Source organism: Carettochelys insculpta, chromosome 23 (genome assembly GCF_033958435.1).
Source record: "Carettochelys insculpta isolate YL-2023 chromosome 23, ASM3395843v1, whole genome shotgun sequence".
NCBI lineage: Eukaryota > Metazoa > Chordata > Testudines > Carettochelyidae > Carettochelys > Carettochelys insculpta.
The window spans coordinates 6,351,851-6,369,740 of record NC_134159.1 but is presented as its reverse complement, the minus strand read 5'-3'; the positions used below and the strand labels follow the sequence as shown (position 1 = coordinate 6,369,740).

Sequence of the window (17,890 nt, the reverse complement as noted above, 5' to 3'; positions counted from 1 at the left end):
GGGGCAGAGCTGGGTTGGGGGTTGGAGGGCAGCGGGGGGGGCAGAGCTGGGTTGGGGGGCTGAGGTAGCAGGGGGGTTGGAGGGCAGGACGGGGGGCAGAGCTGGGTTGGGGGTTGGGGGGCAGGACGGGGGGCAGAGCTGGGTTGGGGGTTGGAGGGCAGCGGGGGGGGCAGAGCTGGGTTGGGGGGCTGAGGTAGCAGTGGGGTTGGAGGGCAGGACGGGAGGGGCAGAGCTGGGCTTGGGAGTGAGACAGCGGGGTGGGGGGCAGAGCTGGGTTTGGGGGCTGAGGTAGCAGGGGGGTTGGAGGGCAGGACGGGGGGCAGAGCTGGGTTGGGGGTTGGGGGGCAGGACGGGGGGCAGAGCTGGGTTGGGGGTTGGAGGGCAGCGGGGGGGGGCAGAGCTGGGTTGAGGGGGCTGCATATCCCGCCTGCCCGTCTGGCGCTGGGGACCAGCCCCTCAGGCGAGCGCCGGGGGGCGCGTACCCGGCGGCCGGCTCGGAGCTGTCTCGGCCGCGCCCCGCAGCTCCCTCGGAACGCGGGCGGCCGGGCGGCCCCGGGCTGCAGCCGCGGGAGTCCGAGCCCGGCGCAGCGGCGCCCAGGGGCCCGATCCGGCTCGTCCTTCCCCCGCCCGGGCTCCGCTCCCGCCCCTTCGCGGCGCGGCCGGGAGCGGGCAGCCGCGCTCCGCCATTGGCTGCGGGAGGGCCCGGCCCTGGCCCTGGCCCTGTCTCAGGCCCCGTCGCGGGGTCCGGCCGGGGAAGGGGCGAGCGGGAGTCGCACACGCCGCCGCGCGGGGTGGAGTCAGCCGGAGCCGGAGCCGGAGCCGGAGCCGGAGCCGCAACCGCAACAAAGGCTGGCGGGCGCCGGGGTAAGTGACGCTCCGCTCCCCCTGCGCTTCCAGCGAGGGGCGCCAGGCTCCAGCCCCCGGGGCACAAAGCGCCGCTCGGCCCGGGCGGGGAGCAGACACCAAGCCCCGCAGGGGCAGGGCAGCCTTTCCCCAGCCCGCCCGGCCCTGGCCGCTGCCCCTGCTGGAGGGAGCGGGGCCTGGCCCGGGGGCCTGTCCGCTGGAGCGGTCACGGTCTGCAAAACGTCGGGTCCGGCAGCGCTGGCGATGCGGGCAGGGCTGGAGCGCGGGTTGCCCGGGCTGAGGCTGGCGAAGGAAGGGGGAAGGCAGAGGAAAAAGAGTTACAGTGTTTTGTCCTCATCTCGGAAAGTTTGCACCCCGCGTGGGGCTGCTCCGGCCCAGGGGAGTTTGTCTACAAGATGCTCCATAGGCAGAACCGATAGGTGCTTCCCATGTGCCTCAGAGAGCTCACCTGGAGGGCTGGGGAGCAGTTCCCTTTTCCATGGCTAGGGGTGTCCTTGGCCTCAGAGACTGCCAATAACAGGTGTCAGAGATGAAGCCCTGTTAGTCTGTGTCTTGGAGAACAACAAGAAGTCCTGTGGCACCTTATAGATTAACAAATACTTTGGAGCATCAGCTTTCGTGGGCAATGACCTGCTTTGTCAGATGCAGCTGATGAAACGGGTCTTTGCCCACGAAAGCTTATGCTCCAAAATATGCGTTAGTCTGTAAGGTGCCACAGGACTTCTTGTTGGTGCCGGTGACAGGACACTCAACGCAAAGGTCTGGTCTCTGCACAGTTTCTCTTTTGGGTGAGCTGTGCAGGTGAGGGGAAGGACTTGGTTTGAAACGAAATAGTTAAATCGGTGTAATCCAGGGTGGATTGATTTTTTTTAAATCAAGGCAATTTAAATCATTGATTTAAATCACAAAACATCATTGGTTTCAATCAAGTTACCAAAAACCCTAAGACAGTCCGTGCTTAGAGTGCGCTTAATTTTGGAGTAAGTGCCGCTGAACTCACTGGCACTTTTTTTTTTTCGAGTAAACAAATACGGATTGGGGATCCATAGGAAAAGCTGAGTTATACTGAAGTAAAATAGGGAATAGACTCATGGCATCACCATTAATGTCTGTGGCCATCGTGGTCCAAAATCAAGGGTGTGGGTCATACAATGTAAGAAAATGACACTCCGTGGAAACTGGCAACTCTAGATTACCCTACCTGCAGCTTTCTGTGCGGTCTACTTGAGTGATAGAATCTAACCCTAGTTAACTAATTAAGTAAGCCATAAAGATGAGCTAAGTTGAACTTCTTTTTTTCTAGCAACATCTAACAGCAAACAGCTTGGGAGTTTACTTGGCAAATCACACTTATACTAAGGCATGGAGAGAATCTGAAGAAAGGTGCATGCTCACAGAACTTGGCAAGAGCACGGCTGGTATTGCAGAAATGGCAGGACTCCTGGGTTCTCTCCGTAACTCTGGGAGGAGAGTGCAGTCTAGTGGTTAGAGTGGGAGAGCAGCTGGGAGCAAGGACTGCTGACTTCTCTCCCTGGCCAAGGGCTAGCACTGCTAGGACATTTATGATGAGTGAACCCTCCCCGCCCTTGTGTGTATATGGCCCCTCCTCACTTGGGTATCCTCGCAAGAGCATTGTGCTACTTTTAGAGATTTCTAGTGGCTATAGTTAAAGTGCTACGAAAACTGTTTACAGATGGGATGGGTCACTTGATTGCTTGTTTGGTTCACTCTCTCTGGGGCACCTGGCACTGGCCAATGTTCGAAGACAGGATTCTGGGCTAGAGGGACCTTTGGTCTGACCCAGTGTGACTATTCTCCTGTTCATAGACTTTGTGTGTGACTGGAGTTGTTAAATGCCCACTTCATTTTGAATGGCTTCTTACAGCATTACCTCTTTATGCTGACATAGCTATTGTGCCTAGGATTTAGCTGTGATGCTTGGAGTACTTTTCCCAGACTTGACGAATTGCTTTGTGGAGCTGGAAGGCTTGTCTCTTTCACCAGCAGACATTGTTATACACCCTGCCACACATAGATGAAGGTGTGACTAGGAAACTGCATATCTGACTCAGGGTATGTCTACACTTACTGGCTGTGTCTACACTTGCATTCCTCTTTCGAAAGAGACGTGCAAATGAGGGAAATTGAAAATGCAAATGTGGTGCAGATTTACATATCTGGTGCCTTATTTGCATATTCTTTCAAAAGAGCTTCTGTGGAAAGAAGAAAATCAGTGTAAACATGGCTCTCTCGAAAATAAACCCCATCTTGAAAAGAACCCGTCTTTCCTTTTTTTACGGGAAGAAGTGTTCTTTCGAAGATGGGTTTTACTTTCGAAAGGGCCACATCTACACTGCTTTTCTTCTCTCCAAAGAAGCTCCTGCAAAAGAAGAATATGCAGATAAGGCACTAGATATGTAAATCTGCACCTCATTTGCATTTTCGATCTCCCTCATTTGCACACCTCTTTCGAAAGAGGAATGCAAATGTAGACACAGCCACTGGGAGATGGGTCAATCTTCTGGAGTCCGATTTCGTGCATCTGGTAGAGACGCAGAATTAATCTCTCTGGGGTCCACAGTCGACTCCCTGTACTCCTGCTCTCATAAGATGTAAGGGAGGTTGATGAGAGAAATACTCCCATTGACCTCCCTCAGCGAGGACAGAACTTACGGTCAACTTCAGGTATGTCGATTCTAGCTACGCAATTGCGGTAGCTAGAATTGCATATCTGCAGTTGACCTGTAAGGTCTAGAGTGAACCAAGCCTCAGATCTTAGTGTGACATCCAGGTAAGTACCAGTTGCGTCCTGCCCTGAGTGCTGCCTATGCTGTATCTCTCAGTAGGAATTTAGCATGAAGATGAGATTAAAAACACTTAAAGTTGTTGCTGGAACCAGCTCCAAACATGGCTTAAGATACTGGTGCTTTTTCATAAATTCTGAAGTCAGAATAGGTCACTGTGATCACTTATCTGACTTCCTGCAGAGCACCGGCAATAGGCATTCTCTGACATCATTTCTGTTTGAACTAGAGCAGAGCATTTTGAAAAACATCTAGTCTTGATTTAAACATTTCCACCTCAAGCCTTGTTTAGTGGTTCCAGTGGCAAATCGCCCTTGCTGTTAGAATGTGTACCTTATTTCCCATCCGCGTTTGTGTGTCTTCAGTGTCCAGCCACTGGATCTTGTTACTGAAACTGGATCTCTCTCATTTTGCATACCAAGTTAATCAAATTAGTGATGCTGGCAGAGTGGGTCAGGGGAGACCAAACGGGCTTGTAAAAAATCTCATCGAAGTGGATGTGTCAGTTTCTGGATCTATCTGCTATGGATTATCTGTAATTTACATCTGCTCACCAAAGGTGAAATTCAGCCCTGTGCGGACAGCCAACAAAATGCCCAGGAATAAATAGAATCCTGTCTTATGAGCTTAAAATGGGAACTGCCTGATTTGGAGGTCTTGTGCCGGTTCACTGTGCCATGGCTGATTTGCCATCTCAAAGTCACATAGAGCACTGAACAGGCAAAGTGTTTCGGAAAAAAAGCTGCACTACTATTTTTAAAACAAAAAGCAGTCAAGTAGCACTTTCAAGACTAGCAAAATAATTTATTAGGTGAGCTTGTCTCTTTATAATTTATAAAATAATTCTGCAGAAGTGGGTCTGTCCCATGAAAGCTCACCTAATAAATTGTTTTGCTAGTCTTTAAAGTGCTACTTGACTGCTTTTTGTTTCGATAGTATATAGACTAGCATGGCTCCCTCTCTGTTACTAGTATTTTTAAAAGTTACTCAGCAGCCCTGCACTTGAGATGAGCAAAGTGACAAGAATAGATCAGTGGACTGAAGTGGGCACGTGCAAACTAAAACAGTGGAAATATGCGGCTTTTCAGGATGTGGGCCAAGGTAAATATTTTCTCATGGGCGTTTGAAAATAGGGTAGGCCAGGATTGTAAGGGTGGGGAAGCATTGGAGGAGGATTTGTGGTGGTTATCCTAAACTGATGAAATTAGGCAAACAGGTCAGAGCCTCAAAGGTATTTAGGCTTCTAACGTGTTGATTTCAAATAGTTTCAATAGAACTTTGGGGCCTAAATACCTTTGAGGAGCTGGGCCCTAGAGCAAAGGGTAGAGATGCCATTTGTAGAATTTTTGTTAATCAAAGTAAATAAGTACCCTGCAATAACAATCCGGGTGAGTGTCTGTGTAAGAGAGGAATCCCCATTTGGAAGGGATGAAACAAGTTTTACATTTCAAACTTCCAGCGCGTGATTGCAACTAAGCCCTACCAAACTGTTCACAAATTGCAAGGCATGTTTTTAAGGATAGTGATTTAGGAGACAATAGTGTGAGGGCAGGGAAGGAATGGAGAGAGGCCAAGCCCTTTTTTTCTAATGAGGATGCTGCTTTGTGAGGAGTCATAAGTACCAGCTGGGGCACAGGCTGGTAAACATTAGCCTGTGTCTCTTGTCAACAGACAGTGCTGCAGAGGAAGTGTCTTACAAATAACAAAGCTGAACTCAAGGGGAGCAGTAAAGCTAAGGAGGTGGGGACCATCTGTTCAGGGGGAATCCCAGCAAATAGCCAGGCAGGGGAAATGATCAGCTGGTCAGCTGACTGTGTCTGGGGACTGGTGAAAACAGGGGTGGTTAGGGTTTACGGCCTGACCCAGAGGAATCTTTCCATTGGTTTCCATCAGCATCTTGGTGCTGGGGGAAAAGGTGATAGGCCTATGTACTAAGCATGTGTAACCCTTCTGTTAACGCCAGATGCCTGCCAGAAGGGCTGGGTTCAACTCTTGTGGGGTTTTTCTATCAAGGATACAATCAACCGGCTCGAGCCCCCACCCAGTGGCCTGGGACAATTTCACCCCCGTGCTGGGTGCCTGTAAGGCGGTTCTCCCCCCCTCGCAAGCACAGAGTTTGAGATAGAAATGGCTTGTTTAATGACCGTAACCTACCCCAAGGTTACAGCGACAGATGCAGTATATCTCAGCACAGAAGAGACAAAACCCCTTTTACCCAGATACCATCCCCATATGCAGTAGAACCCAGTCTCTTGCTGGGGCTCTTGGCCCTTTTCCACACACACACAGTTACAGGGTGTACCCTCTGCGGTACAGTCCCAAACTCAAAGCCCACAGATACATCACCAGGGCAATACTAGCTGTCCACTTGTCTGTAGCCTCCCCTTGCTGTCACCAGCCGGCCGCCGGTCGCCGTCGTCTGCCGCCGCCACCGCTCCTACCGGCCGCCCGCCGGTCGCCGTCGTCTGCCGCCGCTGCCGCTCCTACCGGCCGCCCGCCGGTCGCCGTCGTCGGCCACCGCCGCCGCTCCTACCGGCCGCCCGCCGGTCGCCGTTGTCGGCCGCCGCCGCCCCTACCGGCCGCCCGCCGGTTGCCGTCGCCGGCCGCCGCCGCCGCTCCTACCGGCCGCCGCTCCTACCGGCCGCCCACCGGTCGCCGTCGTCGGCCGCCGCCGCTCCTACCGGCCGCCGTCGTCTACCGCCGCCGCTCCTACCGGCCGCCCGCTGGTCCTGCTGTTGTCCGCCAGTCCTAACCCCACTGCTTGGGACTGCCCTAAGGCAGAACCCAGTGATTTCAGCTCTGTGTGGCCTCAGCTGCCACTCTGTGATTTCAGCTCTTGGTATCTCTAGTGTGGGGTTTTACAAACACCCTAGTAGCCAGCTCTATCTTTTAACAGGTGGGGAGGGTTAGTCAAGCCAGGCTTATAGCTATATGGCCAAGGCATAGGCAGGGCCAAGGCACTCAGCAAGCTGGCTCAACCCATACCCCTCCCCTTCTCTCTCACAATGCTTTAAACCAGGGAGCCCTGTGTAATCAATGTCTTACACAGCTAAGGCGACTGCCCTGTCCCCCCACAACAACCCAGAGCATTGGTGAGATCTCACAACTCCCGCCTTAAGTGTCAGCTTAAATTGTGATTTTACAACTACATGTTTACAATAGACCAAATCTTATGGCTTACTTGCTACCCATTAGGCTTTGCCTGAAAAGGTATCACACATGCACACCTTTTGCATTTTCATGCAGATGACCTCTGGGAGACTCATTCCTCCCAGCCTTCAGCAGCACGGCATTCCTTCTGCCACATTCCCTACACATGGAAGTTCAGAAGAAGAATGTGAGTTCTCTGGACTGGGTCTACACGTGCCCCATCCTTTCAAAAGGGGCATGTTAACGAGCAGGTTCGAAATATGCTAATGAGGTGCTGCAATGAATATGCAGGGTCTCATTAGCATAATGGCGGCCGCGGCGATTCGAAAGTGCGGCTTTTTGAATTGCGTGCCGCCTGTGGAGACGGGACCTTCTGAAAAGACCCCCTCCAGTTTTCGAAAGCCCTTCTTCCGATCACCAGATAGGAAGAAGGGCTTTTGAAAACTTGGGGGGGTCCTTTTGGAAGTTCCCGTCTCCACGGGCGGCACACGATTCGGAAAGCCGCACTTTTGAATCGCCGTGACCGCCATTATGCTAATGAGACCTTGCATATTCATTGCAGCACCTCATTAGCATATTTTGAACCTGCTCGTTAACATGGCCCTTTCGAAAGGAAGGGGCACATGTAGACCCAGCCCTGGTGTGTCTGCCTCTGCATCTAAAAGTGCCCTGGAGCCCGTTGTGGTACCTACACAAATGCTGAGTGAAAGGGCTTTGCGTGGTGGAACTACACTGGGTTTGTGTGGCACCGCCTTTAATCAGCAATGTGCACCCAGAGCTCCCAAGAGGGATTTTTAGGAGAGTTATTAGCTCCTGCTCCAGCAATGACTTCCTCCCCTCCCACCTTATTCCACTGTGCCTCCAGCTGGCAAGGCAGGCTTCTTTGGTACCCTTGATTTGACCCTCTAAATGCAGGATCTGCAAGCTTTGTTCAGGTCTAAGCATTTGAACCCTCGCAATAGCTAGGCCCAGGTGGTCGCTGATGGGTTTTGCCTCAGCAAGGCAGGTTCACCCAGAAGAATGCAGAAAACTAGGGGAAGGTGAAAAGTACTGGTGGTATTACACCTGCATAGTATATCTCCAGCTGACAGCAGGGTCCCGATGTACACTGTGCGGAGCTTCGCGCGTAGTGCAAGGGAGTCCCTGCTCCAAAGAGCCTCCCATCTGCATAGACAAAGGGTGGGAGGAAGGAGCACTATTCATCGCCACGCGCACAGAGGGTAAGTGTCAGAGAGGGAGCCGTGTTAGTCTGTAGCTTTGAGAACAACAAAAAGTCTTGTGGCACCTTATAGAGGAACAGAAATTTTGGAGCATAAGCTTTTGTGGGCAAAGACCCGCTTCATCAGATGCATGAGTGTGGGGGGGGGGGGTGGTTTCAGAGGGGTATTTAAAGAGTGGGGTCCCCGTAAAGGGGGAGGGCCAGAGCTGACAAGGTCTATTCAGCAAGGTGGAAATGGCCCAATATCAACAGCACTTATCAAAAGAGATAAAAACAAGTCAGATCAGACTGGATCTGGGTGTGAGCCATTGTCAGTGTAGAGGGTAAGTGGTTTACTCACACTGAAGAATACTGCCCTGGGCTTGGCTGACTGGCACGGCATGGGGGAAGCCCAGGCCTGGAGGGAGGGTGTGATGTCGGTTAGAACAGCAAGTTTTTCTGTTGCTGACCCATGTAGTACTCCGGCGGGATCTGGCTGGCACCATCAGCCCCCTTCCTTGGAGTGAGAGTGACGTTTGCCTGCGATAGACTTGAAAACGAAGGAAGGAGGGACACTTCCTGTTTTCAGCAGGAGTTCCGGGGGGTTGAATTCCTGCTCCGCGGTGGCCTCGCTCTCTTCGGTTGATGGTGGTGGGCACAGAGGTCAGCTAGCACTGCGCTTGTATTCATGGGGGGCGAAATTCCCCTCCGAGCAGGTGGAAACTCTCTTCTGCCAAGACAGTGGATGTTGCTGGACTAGAGAGTACCTGGATCAGAGAGCCCCCTGCTGGTGCAGTTAGCTGGGTGGGGGAGCCCCACGACCAGGAGCCCCAGCTGGGATTGGGAAGCCCCACTGTGAGGAGCCCAGCCCCAGTTAGCAGCTGTGCCATTAGCGCCCACAGCCTCAGGGACTCTGCAGCTGGGGGAGCCCTGCACCCCACAGCAGGGAGCACTGCCAGCAATTGCACAGCCACAGGGACCCTGGCTGGGGCTGGGGGAACCCTGGCAGCCCTGTAGCTGGGAGTCAGCTCGGGGGGGGGAACCCCTCTGGCAACCTTGCAGCTGCAGGAGCTCTGTCTGGGGCTGGGAAAGCCTGGCAGCCCTTCAGGGGAGCCCTGCAACCCCGTGGCGGAGCCCTGCAGAACTGGCCCCCTGCTCCAGGCAGCCTGGGGGCCTGACCTGACCTCATCCAGCAAATCTCGTCTCAAGGGTGCCAGACAAGGGAGGTACAACCTGTACTAGTCCTTTGTATCCTTAGGGTTCTACCTCAGGCCCTTGGGCTGTACTATGCATGAGAGGTTTTAAAACTAGGGGTCACTGCCACCTAGTGATTGGTGAAGACTTTGGAAGGGGTCCGATGGCGCCTTGTGTTTTTACCCAAATGCATGGGACAAATTTCCCCCTCTGCCTGGGGAAGGAGCCCTGGGGTTCAGAAAGCCTGAGATCCACTGACAGGCTGCATGATCTAGGCATGCCAGCATGTGCTGTGTGTGTCACCAAAGTGTGGTCAGAGGAGTCTTTTCTTTCCTTTGTGAGCAAGCACATGTTTAGGGCTGGGGACAAACGTGCATTTCCAAGCTGAGGTTCAACTGTAGGATGCTCAGGACGGATTCACCTTTATTCTGTTTGTCTGTGGGCTGTGGGATGGGCTCAGATGCAAGGGGCTTAAATGTGGCTGTTGATGCCGTGCATATGGCTGTTTGCACTTGCATAAGTGTGTGGACACCCCCATGGCTCGCATGGTATTTGTGTGCACACATTAGGATGATGCATTGACGAGTCAGAGGCACAAAAGGGGACATGCAGCCAAGTTTTGCAAGGGAAATCCAGTGTATTTCCTTATGTGTGTGGAGGTGTGTATGGGCGGGGGAATCTTTATTTGTGAAAGGCTTTGTGCACCTTCATTAATTCCCCCAGGAACTAAGGACTATCAGACCTCACCATTTTCCGCTCTATGTGCAAGCAGACTTCCCCGACCTTTCCTTCTCCAACATAAACATTCAGCAATGGGTATATTTAACAAATACCAATAAATCTGCGCCTACCAAAACACGACACTGCACTCCACACGGTCGGTTCTCCCTCTGGGGAGAGGAGGACAGACAGGTGTATAGTCTTGTTGCTTACTGCGGAATCGAGAGGTGCTCAGACATTACAGTAATGACCGTGCTATAATAACTGATAAAGAACAGAATTTCTTTATCAGGCAGGGGTGAATGCAGCGGATATGCAGACATGGGAGCTGGAAGAAAATGCAGCATCAGATAAACAATGAAACCAATGTTAAATAATTAGCTGGTTGTAGCCTGTCTCTACCTTTGCATGACCTTTTGTTTAGCTTCCCCGTCAAACTTTAAAGGTCACATGTTTTTGACTTGGGTGGCAATCGAAACCGAAGAATTTTTCTGTCCCTTTCACACTCTGTTCTAAGAGCTGACAGTGGTAACCGGGGCTGCAGGGTGGAATGTGTGGCCAGGGCTGCCTTGGTCTGGCTGTCCAACCTCTGCAACTATTTTCCTGGTTTCATTTGCTGTGCAGCTTCAGTCGTGTGGCTAGTGGAAGTTGCAAAACAACAGGACATGCAGGGGATTTGAACCTCTGCTGCTTCTGGATTAGGCCTGATCCAGCAACCTAGATTGGAGGCTACTGGAGGGTGAAGTGTCTCTAGGGTGGATAGGGTAACTTGGAGCAGCTGCAGCCCCATCCCCCTACAAAGGATCAGGGCCCAGAGACAGGCTCTGCGGAAGTGAAGGCGAGAGGCCTGCTTCTAATGGGTGCCTTCCTCCCCCACTGATTGTCTCACTTAATTTTTGGAGTCTTTAAGCCAAGAATGGGCTTTCACTGCCTCTGGTTTTGAATCCTGGCAGAAGTCTGTGAAAGCGCGCGCGCGCGCGTGTGTATGAGAGAGAGAGAGAGAGAGAGAGAGAGAGAGAGAGAGACCTTGCTTGCTCCTTAGTGAACCTCAAGGTGAAAGTTCTGTGTGGAAAAGGCCCCATTTTACTGCTGAAACTGGATTCTTTGTACTTGGGGGCTGGCATCTCTGTTTGCCAGCCTGGCCTTTGGGATGGTTAAAAAACCGGACGTAGCTGTCGAGATGATTAAGACTGTTAATTGCATTGCCCTGAGCATGGCCCCAGTCCCCATTGTTTTAGCACTGTACAAACCCAGCCCACGTCCACACCCACAAAAGATGTGGAGGGAGACAGATGTGAGCAATACACTCCAGGTTTTATCTAGTGCCTCCTGTATGCTGGGACCAGAGGCACTGGCTGTTTAATGGTGCAGTGCTAATATCCCTGCAGTGGATACATCAGCAGAACTCCTGGGCCCCAATCCAGCATAGTGCTTAAGCATGTGAGCTGGACCATTTTACATCAATGTGATGGGAGCAGTCACATGCTTAAATGTTTTGCTCGATCAGGGCCAGTGTTCATTCTGAGTTTTTCCACCGCTGGCTGGAATGTGCTTTCTTGTATGTACCAATAACAACATTCCTGTGGCGGAGCCAGGCCAAGAGGCTCTGAATGTGGGAGGGGGTACTCAGGGCTGGGGCAGGGGGTTGGAGTGCAAGGGCTCTGGCTTGGGGTGCAGGCTCTGGGGTGGGGCTGGGCACGAGAGGCTTGGGGTGCAGAAGGCAGGGTCCAGGTTTTGGGAGAGGCTCTGGCAGGGGGTGTGGGCTTGTGTGGGCCCCAGGGTAAGTGCTGTGGTGTGCAGGAGGGTGCCCAGAGCTGGGGGAAGCAGGGTTTGAGGCTTGGGCTTACATGGATAGCTCCATGCTAGGGCTCGCAGGGACATTTTCCCTTCCACTGGCTGGGACAGCTCCATGCTGGGGCCAGTGGGTGGCTTTACTCAGCCAGTCCTGGCCTTCAGAGCCTGGGGAGATGCATCTCGCCTTACTGTAGCCTGAGCCCCTGCCCAAGGTTTAATAACACCTGCACGGCCATATGTCCCCTCCCTACCTCTGCTCCAAATGAATGCCCTCCCTCTGAGCTAGGCACCCCCCCCATGCATGGTGACTCAGCAGAGCCCTGGCTGGAGGAGCTGACCTGGGGCCTGACCCGCAGCCACGCGGAGGTGTGAGCCACAGTGGAGGATGTGGCAGGAACCACGACGGGGTCCCCACTGCGTGGTGGCAACAGGCAGGAGCCACATGGGGCCTGAGCCACATTGTGGCGGGGGGCAGGAGCCAGACGGAGGCCTGAGCTGCAGCAGCTGGAGCTGTGCTAAGGCCTGAGCTGCCATGGCAGGAGCTGCTGCAACTACCGCCACTACCGCCAAGTGCTTGTCCCAACTAGTGGTGGGGAGCGTGCGTGGAGTGGGTGTAGGGCGCTCGTGTGTGCAGCTCTGCAGAGCTGTATTTAAAGGCTCCAAGAGCTGCGTGTGGCTCCAGAGCCCAGAATGGCCACACCATGGTGTCCTGTTTGCCACATGGGGTGAGTGGCGAACATATGGGACACCTCAGGCTTAGGAGGATCTATGACCAGGGCCATAATGTCCATATCTCATGTCTACTCTCAGTGCCGTGTTCTAAGAAATTCCCCAGAAGCTAAAGGCGTAGCACTTGTGTCCTGCTCCTGGGCCAGATCCTGCCCAGCTGAGTGGCGGTGCACAGTCACATTTCTGGCTGGTATGTGGCTTTGACATACCAAACAGTGTTTGGACTCCAGGTTGAACCTCTCTGATCGGGTACCATTGGGACCTGCCCAGCATCGAACGAGAGCATTTGCCAGACCACAGGAGGCCAGTGCTGTCTAGCAGCATCTCCAACTCTTCCACTGCTCTCTGGGCTCTCAGAAGACATTGAGGGGTGAATTACAGCTCAATAACAGCACAGAACAGTGAGAGCCAGGGCTGGTGGCTGCAAACAAACTTTATGGGAGTGTGGGAAACTTGGCCACACCCATGGTAAGTGGTTGTCCGTCTAACTCAAATCATGCTGGATTATGGATGTCACTGACGAGAGTGCCAGGCTAGAGGGGTTCAACCTGGAGTGCGTTTTTCCCAGTGCAGGGAAGTTCTGCATTTTCGTGGCACTGCAGCGAAGCCAAGCACAGATTTTCCTGACTGCCCTCCATATTCTAGATTAACTACTGGAACCCCACAGGACTCTGGCCTGTGGGAGACGCTGCAGGGATTCCAGGTCCTTATCCTGGCGTTTGCTGAGGCTGTGTCTGACAGCTTGCAAGTTAGAAAATACAGACTGGGGGTAACAATGAGTCACACTGACAAGCGACTCCTTCTGGGGCGCAGGAATCCAGCTGCAGCGCTGGAAGGAAATTCTTGGTAACCAGACAGCATGGAACATGATCCGGGAGTGATAGCAGAGGGCATCTTACAGCAGAGCTTGGCGGCAAAACAAAATCATGAGATCTTGGGCTGTACATACAGAGGCATATTGGCCCCAGGAAATGATTGTATCAGATGACACTTGGGAATAAGGGATCTAATTTTCAGTGTTCCATTGACCCTTGTAAACATGTCCCGTACTTTGCCACAATGGTGTAAATGAGTCTCTGCCCCAGTACCTATGGTATTGTGTATGTTGCTGGGCTGGGCACTGCCATGCTAGGCAGATGTTGCTCAAATGGAAGGAATTTAGGGAAGAGGCTCACAGGGCCGGGGGCAGGAGTGAACGGGCTGCGCGTGTGCAGGCTGGCTAAAAAAGGGCTGCTGGGATGGTGGGGATGAGTGTCTCTGGATGACTGAAAGATGCAGTTACAAGCAAACAGAGAAGATGGTCAGGTGCCTTACGAGCTAACTAGGCTTATGGGAGGAAGCTGAGCAAAGACACATTGCGGTGAACATGGAGAAAACACCCGGGGGCTCCCGTCCGGGCAGCGTGCAGCATCACAGCAGCTTCCCTGTAAAGCAGGAGATACACAAAGCAATAAGCTACATGGGACGACTCCCCGTGGAACAGTTAGGTCCATGCGAAAGCCTTTGCAGGGGTGGGACTGGGGAGCAGCGGCCCCCAGGGAGAGGCAGAAGCACATCATGGGAGATGCTTTGAAGTGGACCTCCGGCTGAGTTAGACATCTTATCACCTGAAGACTTCCCATTACAGAGAATTCACCCGTCTCAGAGGTCTGGCTGTGTCAGTCTGTATCTGCAAAACCAAGGAGGAGTCCTGGGGCATCTGAAAGCCTAACAGATTTATTTGGACATCAGCTTTCGTGGCTTAAAACCACTTGGTCAGGTGCAGATTTTTTAGAGAATTCACCATTCGCATTAATATAACTTACAAGTGACCCACGCCCCCTGTGGAAGAGGAGGTCAACACCCCACGGGCTCCTCCAATCTGAGCTGGGGGGAAATTCGTCCAGACACCAAATGTGGTGACCCTCCAGCCAGCCATCTGGGGAGGAATTCTCTGTATAATTCAGAGCTCTCCCCAGCAGTGGCTGTTAGGGATATTTGCTGTTGGCAGTTGCAGATTACCTACAATGGCCTGTGGCCTGGCATCATCGATAAACATCTCAAGCTCAGTTAGGTGTTTAACCGCTTGGGAGGCTGCTCCAGAACATCACTCCTCTAATGGCTCAAAACCTCCACTGAACTTCAAGTCTAAACTTGCTCATGGACAGTTTACCGCCATTTGTTCTTGCATCACTACTGGCACTTAGTCTTATAACTCCGCTCCTTCCTCCCCCTCCTTGCACTGAACCGCTAGAGAGCTGGACCTGGTTAACCCCAAGACCACCTTTCCTCCGTAAATGCCCCGATCCCTTTGACTTTTGCTCATACCATGTTCAGAATAGGGATGCAAAATTCCCTTTAAATGGTTAACTGGTTAAATGATAGGCTAACCTACTGTTTAACGGTTTAGCCACTTAAAGGCTCGGAAGAGGGTGGGGGAGGTCAGAGCAGCTCCAGTCCCCGGCACTGTGGATGGCAACATTACAACTTGGCTGGAGTAGCCCCTGTCCATGGTGGAGGGGCTGGTCCAGCCTGCTCCTTCTGATACCACCCCACCGCCCAGGCTGCCATGCATGGGGGCTGCTCTGGCCCAGCTGGAGCGCCTCTTACCTGTGGCGGCCCCTCAAGGCTGGAGCAGCCCCCTGCCTGCTAACAGAACACAAGTGAGTCTTTTGTTTGTAATTGACTCTCTGGACGCCACAAGGAAGGGGTAAGTGTGAGCTGGACAACTCCTGTCAGCTTTCCTGCCAGAATAAGGAGCTTCTGGCCAAGCACCACAGTGACATTATCATTCAGAAAACCTCTTTATTTTAATCTTGAATGTTGATTGAGAAAACCCAGGGTCACAGCTGTCCTGAAATCAATAGAGCCGTGCTCTCTGGCATCAGTAGAGGATCTTTTTTGTTGTGTGTCTGATGGAGCAGAGGCCCATGGGATGCAGTTTTGTTGCTTGTGGGCTGTGTTCTTTGTAAGCTGAGCATTTGGGTGGCCACCCAGGAGAGATTCATTTGCTGCCCAGTTGATTAGCACAGCGGGCAGCACCTCTTTCTACTCATAGTGCACATCTGCACGTCTGGGTGCATGTTAAAATTTTATTCTGCACATAGATGGAAAAAATTAGAGGGAACCTTTTGCTGGTAGGTGCAGCAGAATCAGAGATGATGGCTTCAGGAGTATATAACTGTCATCCAAATTCTGTCTTTCAAAAAGTGACAGCTTATTGCTTGGTGAAATTTAATGGTTGAGTCTTAAGAATCAGAAATCTGCTTGCTTATCTGCCTCCTATCACAGTTAAATCTGAGCAACTTGCAGACTTCACATACTTGTCCCCACGTCCCTCGGTGGGGTAGGGAAGTTTGCTATTAACAATGGGAGCTGAGGCACAGAGACAAGTAGGACCAGGTTTCCAAGAGCTTGGAACAGCTGCCATTTTCAGCACCTAACCGACTGGCCAGATTTTCACTCTGCATCCGATGTGACGGGCTCTTTTGAAAACCCGGCCTGTACGTGGCTTGCTCATGATCATGCAGAAAGCCTGTAGCACAACCACCCTCTTGAACCTCTTGAACCTCTTGAACCTCAACCTCTTGAACCTCTTGAACCTCACCCTCTTGAGAGCCAGACCCGTGCCTTAACCCAAGACCATCTTTCCTCTGTAAATACTTCCAGTGCTTTGAGGCAATTTGAAGTCTAGACCTGGATCTATGCCCAGATTTCACAGTTGTCTCTTACTTTTGTGATAGGACTGAACTGAAAATCATAGCTCCAAGCACCCTGCCTGGATTCAGAGTAGGGGAGTGATCAAAATTCAGCCTGGAATTTGGTGGTTCATTCCTGTTTCTCTCGAATTGGGAGAGCTCCCCCCTAGGTTAGAACAACTAAAATTTACAGTAGGTAGGGTCTAGAGCTTGAAGCTGAATTACAAAGGGCTTTTAAACCATTGGGCTGGGCCTTTCTCCTTCAGCTTTGTAACCAGGAGAAAAGAGTGGTTGTCACTGTAACTGGTAAATTTTCAGTACTGTCAGCCCTGTGCCCTCTGGTTTTGATGAGGACAGAGTCACAAAGAATTTGTACTTTGAGCTCTGCTACCTCACTTGAATGGGCAAGTTATTGAATGATTAACAAAGACTCTTTTATCCCGGATGTGAATCAGTTAGTGTTGCTAAAAAGGTGTGGGTTCTAAACTGCTTGATTGAAATCTCTTCCTTTTTCAATTTCCAGGACTGGCTGTTGTCATTTCACTTTGTTTAGCCTAAGAAAATTCCCTGGGGGCCTGCGTGGATTAGGGATATTGGGACAAACCCCTTATTTAAACAAAGGATATCACTAGTGTCTTACACTAGTGCAATATGTTTACACTGTGGACTTGTGATAATGTAGCCGGTCAAATCCATCCCCCTCATGTGTGCACACATACACACTTTGCCCCGAAATCCAGTAGAAACCAACCATAGGCCTTCACTAAACATCAGGGCAAACATTAGTAGTGAGCAATGAGGGTGGTTGTTCTGGGCACTAACTTTCAGGAGGACCAAATCGACAGCGAGGGTGGGTTGTGTGTGCATGCTACATTGGCTTTGCTGGTTTTGATTTTTTTTTAAATGATCTTCCAGGGGGCATTGGAAATGTTTTTTCCTGTGTAACAAAGCACCCACAACAGGTGCTGCTAATCACAAACTCTTCCAGGATTGGTGAAGGGATAGCTCAATGATTAGTGTACTAGCCTGGTAAACACAGGGTTGTGAGCTCAATACTTGGAGGGGTCTCTCAAGGTTCTAGGGCAGATAAGGTTTAAAAAAATATCCGATAGGGATGGTGATGGTTCTTCAGGGGCCTGGACTCAATGACCTCTCAAAGTCCCTTCCAGCTCCATGAGGTATGTATCCATGTTTCCAGTAAAGCTAGGTAACCCATGAATTTCTCATGTAAAAAGAAATGGGAGGAAAGCAAACCTTAACAAACTGAAATAAAGCAGTACCAGGTATTCCTTATTCACTGACGAGGAACAGAAAAGTGCACAAGTCTATTTTAATGTTATTTTTCCCCTCTTGAAAGTCACCTTTAAATAGCATAGGCTGTCTCACAAATTCATGAGGAGGCGGTGTGAAAGAAGCAGGTGGCACCAGCTATAATTTTAAGGCATCTTAGAGCAAGTGCCAACAGGAAAGTCTGCTGGAGGGCAGATTTGAATGGGTATTTTTCAGAAGTATATAAGATTTCAAAAAAAACAAACAGTCCAACCACGGGAACTTGGAGCTCTGCCTCCCTGAAACGGTGTTAACATTGCATAACTTTGGAGAAGGCATTGGGTTTAATGTTGTCCAGTCACTGCAGCATGGTCTTGAGAGGAAGGAAACCCTTGAATTCTAATCCCAGTCTTAATGCAGTCTGGTTGTGTGGTGTAGGGGAAGTCAGAGCGTTCCAAAATCTCCAGTGTCATGCTTGAGGACTTTATCTA

The 17,890-nt window shown here is 51.6% G+C and overlaps 1 protein-coding gene across 5 annotated transcripts in view; it reads left to right on the top strand.

Moving 5' to 3' along the window:
- Positions 1-526: 526 nt before the first annotated feature.
- Positions 527-17,890, top strand: part of ARHGEF10L (Rho guanine nucleotide exchange factor 10 like) — a 207,770-nt gene continuing 190,406 nt past the window's right edge. For 2 of the 5 annotated variants that reach the window (XM_074975932.1, XM_074975929.1), the window contains exon 1: positions 532-864. The gene's annotated coding sequence lies outside the window, so the exon portion shown is untranslated. Of the gene's footprint in view, positions 865-17,890 lie in introns of all 5 variants that reach the window. The other 3 variants (XM_074975934.1, XM_074975933.1, XM_074975935.1) reach the window with 2 other exon arrangements.